We start from the raw sequence: 6,376 nt of genomic DNA, 5'->3' as shown, positions 1-6,376 counted from the left end.
AGAATAAGGTCAATATGTAACAATGTTATATGGGAAGCCCTCAGATCACAAATGAGTTCCATTCCGAACGGAACTGTTTTTAAGTCCAATTTGCATGGAAGTCAAAATTAGGTACAGTTCGTATCTAACCTCCTTTAGGTAAATGTTTTTTTGGTTTTTTGTTTTTTTTTAGTTCTTCCAATTTGTTCCAGGGGGCTGCAAGCCAGGAAGAGGCTACAGGGGCTTTAGATGGCTTCAGTCCACTGCTGTCCAGCTAATCAAACTTCAGTTTGGTGCATTTTCAGCGGGATTATCCCAATAAAGACATCTGTGAAGATAGTACGAGAAAGAGATGACAAACACGGACATTCAATATGTATGTGCAGTTTAGTCTGCTGTCCCTATACGTGCTCTAAAATCCTGTAGTTTTTCTGAGCTGACAGTGCGGTCAGCGTCTGGTCCATCTTCATTCCACTGCTCCTGAATCTGCTCTGCAGAACATCAGAGTCTTGACGGCCATGGGCAGAGGGCAGGTCAGACCATCTGGGGTCTCTGGGAGGTCATTCCCTTGGCAGCCTGCTTGGCTAACCAGTACTTGTATCTTTTGGTCTTAGGCTTCTCAAAGTTCACCACAGACATAGGCACCCTCACAGTGTCAAGTCCATTTACCATTACCTCACACCAGTACTCGCCCCACCGTGTGATGGTCTCTTCTGATGCCTTGATCGCATGGGGAGCTACCACATCACCAAGATTTCTGTTGAAGTGGTGGGCCACAATTTCAGGATTCAACTCCCATTTCACATTGTTCTTCCTCCCTACTTCTAAGTGACAGGTTTTCCGAAATTTCACTGTCGCCTCACCAGCCCTGGTTTGCAGCTTCTCGAATTTTCCTTCTTGCCTCAGCAATTTCTTTTCCTCAAAGAGCTTCCTGTTTTCAGGGGATGCATAGACAGCCAGTCCTTCAGGAAAGAGTCGATTACGAGCTATGGAGTTCGTGAGGGACACCAGGTCACCCCGCACTCCAAGTTCCTCCACAGACTGCGTGAGGAAGAGCCCCAGGTTCTCTTTGGGCCCGTGTTTGGTGTCTTCCAACGGTGCAGGCGAGGCTTCTTGCCCTCCCCGGCCAGCGGCACCTTCCAGCAGCACTCCAAGGTGACTGTGCCCGAGCGAGACGCTGAACTCGCGCTCTGGGCCCCGGGGCCGCTCCCAGCGCTGCCGGATCAGCTCACGGACTCCCACCCAGAACAGAGCTGGGTCGGGCCGCCATGTTCCTGAGCTCCAAGGGACCGCTCTAGGTAAATGTTTTACAGAAACACTTCCAAGCACAATGAAACATCTATAACATTATAATACAGTAATAATAATAGTGTTTTGCACATCACAAAGTAGCCTTGCTATTAGGAACCATTATATGTACCCTGAAATTGTATTATAATAGGCGGTGTGCAGAGTTGGTTCTGATAGTGGGTTGCATCTGAGTCTGACATCATGAATGCAGAGACTGCTGTATATGAAAAAGTCTGGGTGACTCAGGGGTTCAGTGCTCTGGTACTAATCAAAAGGTCAGCAGTTCAAGCCCACCCACCACTTCACAGGAGAAAGAGGTGGCAGTCTGCTTCTGTCAAGATGACAATGACACTCTCCTACAAGGTCGCTATGAGTCAGAACTTACTTGATGGCATTGGGTTTGGCATTTGAGGGTCTAATCTAGCAGAAGTTCTCAACAGAAAGCCCTTTGCCATTGAGTCGTATCCAACTCCTCGTGACTCTATAGGTCAGGACAGAATTGCCCCTGTGAGTTTTGGAGACTTTCTTTATGGGAGCAGAAAGTCCAGTCTTTCCCCGAGGAGCGGCTGGTGGTTTTGAACTGCTGACCAGGTAGACTGCAGCGCGACTCATAACCACTATGCCACCAGGACTCCTAGAGGTGGACATGAGGGATAGCTTATAAAACGCAGGGATAAGGAAGTCAGCCAGTGCTCACACTCTATTGGCTTTGCCGAACTGCGGCAAGAACCAGGGAGTGGTAATAAATGAACCCAATGTGGTCTTCGCCTTTCCGACTCATCTAACCCCTTGGACCGATGGCTGCAGCTGAGAAATTCCACAGCGATTGAGGAGGGGAAGTGCTCAGGGCACGAGGCAGGCCCTCGAAGCCCTCCGGAGCCCTCCGGAGCCCTAATCGTTCTGGCGGAGTACACACAAGGTGAGGCATGGTTATTTGAGCTCACCACACACTCTGCCTCCCTCCTGGAGGCCTCAGACAGCTATGTGGGAGTAAGAACACTTAAAGTTCAGTGGCATCCCAAGCTGTGATGAAACAACGGATAGTCTTAGTTCATATCGTTTTGTTGGTGCTATGGGTAAATGGTTCAAGCCCACCAGCCACTCTGGATTAGATTTTCGGGCCGGGAAACCCTAGCGTCACTATGGATTGGGATGATATGTGTGGAGTACATGTGCACATGCATAAGCTTCTTCTGTCCCGTCTCCATTCCTTACTTCTCTTCTGTCGGGTGAAACGGCCAAGGAAGCCCCATGTATTACCTGAGGGGATCATCACGCAGGGATAACTCCTGAAACCACTGTATCTATTTAAAGAATATCCCCACTTTGGTCAAGGAGCGTAGATTTCATGCCAGGATTGACCAGCCTTCTTTCTGATAGCAGATTAAAATATTCATTGTATGGGATGGTTTTTTGTTTCATCAAAGCAACTAATGATGAAATACAATATGGTCAGATTAAAGGTAGTGCCTAAGTACCCTTTTGTAATAATAATATCTTGGGTGGACCCACACATGCTGATCAGTCACTCAAAGCCAGAAACTCAAGCTGAACAAAGTCCTATCAAAGTCTTCCTTACACGTTGCACCTGCCCTGGGTTGAGCCATACATCATTCGCGTAAAGCCCGGTGACAGCTGCAGCAGTGTGCTAGGGGAATTTAAAACAGGCAGCAGTCTGGGAGACCAGTGATGGAGCTATCTGGACACTGGCTTTTTTTTTTTTTTTTTTTTTTTTTGCTTTTGTTTCGTGGCGGGCATTCATTTTAAATCGACAGTCATGCTCTGGACCACACCAGCCAACACTGCCACACCGGTCATATGTTTGGGAGACTCCCACAGGTGGATTTTGGCGTTCTCCTGGCCCCGTAGGAGGTCTCCAGCCTTACAGCTGGGACTTGTTTGATTTGTTGTGCCGATGCTCTGCTGCAGGGAGCCCTGGTGGCCTAGTGGGTTACATGTTGGGTTGCCAACCAAGACATTCCCAATTAGAACTCACCAGTCACTCTCTGGGAGGAAGATATGGCTTCTTGCCTCCCTAAAAATGCACCACCACAGAGATCCACAGGGAGAACGCTACTCAGTCCTACAGAGTGCTATGAATTGGAACTGAATCAATGGCAGCGAGTCCCTCTTGTTTCTTTCATATGCTACATTGAAAGGCTGCATAGTGCGCGTTCTGTTGTGTGCTTCTGTTGGAGTTGTAGTCGTTTTTGCTATTGTTAGGAGCCATCCAGTCAGTTGTGACCTACAGCCACCATTTGCACAACAGGACTAAACACTGGCCACTCCAGCACTAGCCTCACAATTGTTCCTGTGCCTGAGCCCATTGTTGCAGCCGCTGGGTCAGTCCATCTCCTTGAGGGAATTTCCTCTCTTTCACCGCCCCTCAACTTTCCCCAGCATGATGTCCTTCTCCAGGGACTGGTCTCTCCTGACAACACGTCCATAATACGTAGCCTAAGTCTCACTGTCCTTTCCCCTAAGCGCGGGCTTGGTACAAATCAGAACCAACTCAGTGGCCCCTAACAACAGCAACAACATTGAAAGGTGGTCCGGCAATGCTGCTGGGTATCATACTGCCAACTGCAAAGCTGGTGATGCAAGTCCACCGGGTGCTTCCCAGGAGAATGAGCTGGCTATCTGATCGTGTAGAGACTGACCAACTTCTTAAGGTTGGAACCAACTCAATGCAGTGGATTTGGTTTGGGTATGTTACAATGAAGTAGCCCCAATGGCTAAGCAGCCCTGTGGGCGAAGCATTAAGCTAACCAAAACATAAGGGGATCAACTCTATCAGCCACCGTCCAGGAGAGAGCGGAGGCAGTCTGCTTCTCTGAAGATTTACAGCCTCAGAAACCCCAAGGAGCAGATGTAGTCTGTCTGACATGGCGGCTGTGAGTCGGAATCAATTGAAGAGCACTGGTGGGGTAGCAGACTACAATGATTGGTAAACATGCTCACATTGCTTTGCCCTCATCCAGCATCATTACGGCTCTTGCTATGCTGCACTACAACTGTTCTTTCCAAGTGTTCTTCTTTCTACCCTCAGTCCAACACTCGAAGACAGGAAACGTCTCTAATTCGTCTTCGATCCCTGAAGACCAAGTATTGTTGGATGTTTGGTGAACACATGGATGGATCAGTTACAAAAGTCTAACTTCATCGTGTGGCTTTGAGAGCATCCCACATATAAAAGTGCATGTTCTCATGATCGATAAGCGAAGTCTTAAAAGTTATCCCAATAAACACAGTCTTCATTTAGACTTTCTTCGGGTTTAACCTACTGAGTCAGAAATGATGAGCTAGCGAGCACAAGAAAGAGCAAGTGTCAGTCCTACAACGTCTCGAGGGAAGAATCCTGGCACGCTTACCAAGCTCATCCTATGAATACAAAAGTATCAGAAGCCACTCTCCATCCTCCAGCTCACTACAGAAATTATTTTTAGAGAGTGTGCACTTCAAACAGCACTATTTCTTTCATGTGAATAACCTAGTAAGGACTCCGCTGCCTCCCCTCACCTCCACCCACCCATCTCCTTTCCGGGTCCCTCGTCATCTAAACACAATAGAACCTTTTACTTTTGGGGAGGAGGGAGTAGAAAATGCCAGTGCTACTTTCCTTCACAGAATTTAGAAATCAAAGAAATGTTTGCGTGTGTGTGTGTGTGTTTGTGTGTTTCATATTTCGAGTGGCCAGTGCTTTGGTGCCATACAGGATCGCATACTTTGTTCCATCACATTGGGGAGCATTTAGGACATCAGGAAGCACAGTGGACAGATTCGGTTACAGAAGAATGCATTCTCCATCTCCTGGTGAACAGTTTTTGTTTTCTTTCCCAGGCAGTACTTTATGTGCTATGTTTAGGCCACACATGAAAGTAATATCTCCCTCATGAGACCGCCTTTGGCTTCTTCTGATTTTCTGAGGCCAACATCATGGTTATGATTTAAAGAGGGAAAGAAGCAACATGGAATAGGAGGAAAATATGAAATAAGGGGATTAGAGAAGTGAACATTTTCTCCAGTCTAATTCAACACCAATTAAAACATGTCTTGGGATATTAAAGGGAGGATGAGATTTAAAATTAAAAACCTAAGACACTGGGAGAGAATCCTGAATGGGTTCTTGGTACTGGATGCTCTTTGACCTGATGCACCAAGGAAATGTCAAAGGATCCAACAATACACTAAAACCTAAAGGTTGTTGTGCACGCTCAGTCCCATACTACACTGTGCCGGAGTCTTCTGGTGGCCCTCCAAGGCCGGCTGTACATATAGCTTCGGTAGCTTGGAAGAGGTCCAGTGCAGTGAGCGCCACACTGGACTTAAGAAAGTAATCCCTTCTATTATTGCTTTGTAACAGGTGGGACACCTGCACTTTTCTTTGATCAACTTCTTGCTAATGACATATTAAAGGCTCCCCAAACTCAACACAGCCATTGGGTCAGGATAGCTGAATGAAAAAGATAAATGTAACAAAGATCACTTGTAATGAATAAGTTGAGTATTTAGTCTAAGGACTTGGTGCACATGCAACAGATTAATCATTGTGACAGCCAGGCGAAAAGGGAGGAAGGGCAGATGGAAGAGCAGACGGAAAGAAAGGAGAGTGGGAGACAATAAGAAAGGGAGAGTGAGGAGGACAATTGAAGTCAGAGTTTTCATAATTAATACCGTTTTTCAGATTTGGGTAAGTCAAAGTACCCAAATGAAATTCACTGCCTTCCCATCAATGCCAACTCATACAAGTCCTATAAGACCGGGTAGAAATGCCCATGTTCATTTCTGAGACTGTAACTCTTCAAGGGGGTAGCAAGCCCTGACTTTCTCTCAGATCAGCTGGTGCTGTGGAACAGCTGAAGGGCAGATGGCAGCCCAGGGGTAACCACTCCACCACTGGGGCTCTGCGTCTAAGTAAACGTTCTAGAGTCAATAGTAGAAACTGTGATCTCAATCGTAACCACTGCACATTTGAGTTGTTCGTCTGTTTGAGTAGTATTACGCAATATCCTGGACCAACTGGAGGCCCACAGGTTTCGGTGTGCCCTCCCCCCACGCTGCACACCATCATTAGTTGCTGTCAAGGCAGCTCTGGTTATGGTGACCT

General features: G+C 47.1%; 1 pseudogene; it reads right to left on the bottom strand.

The window, feature by feature from the left end:
* Positions 1–498: 498 nt before the first annotated feature.
* On the bottom strand, positions 499–4,256 carry LOC142442333 (large ribosomal subunit protein bL9m pseudogene; annotated as a pseudogene).
* Between the last annotated feature and the right edge of the window lie 2,120 nt (positions 4,257–6,376).

This window comes from Tenrec ecaudatus, chromosome 3 (assembly GCF_050624435.1).
Source record: "Tenrec ecaudatus isolate mTenEca1 chromosome 3, mTenEca1.hap1, whole genome shotgun sequence".
In the NCBI taxonomy this organism is placed as follows: Eukaryota; Metazoa; Chordata; class Mammalia; order Afrosoricida; family Tenrecidae; genus Tenrec; species Tenrec ecaudatus.
Note: the sequence above shows the minus strand (reverse complement) of the source record. Positions and strands in the feature narration are given on the sequence as shown.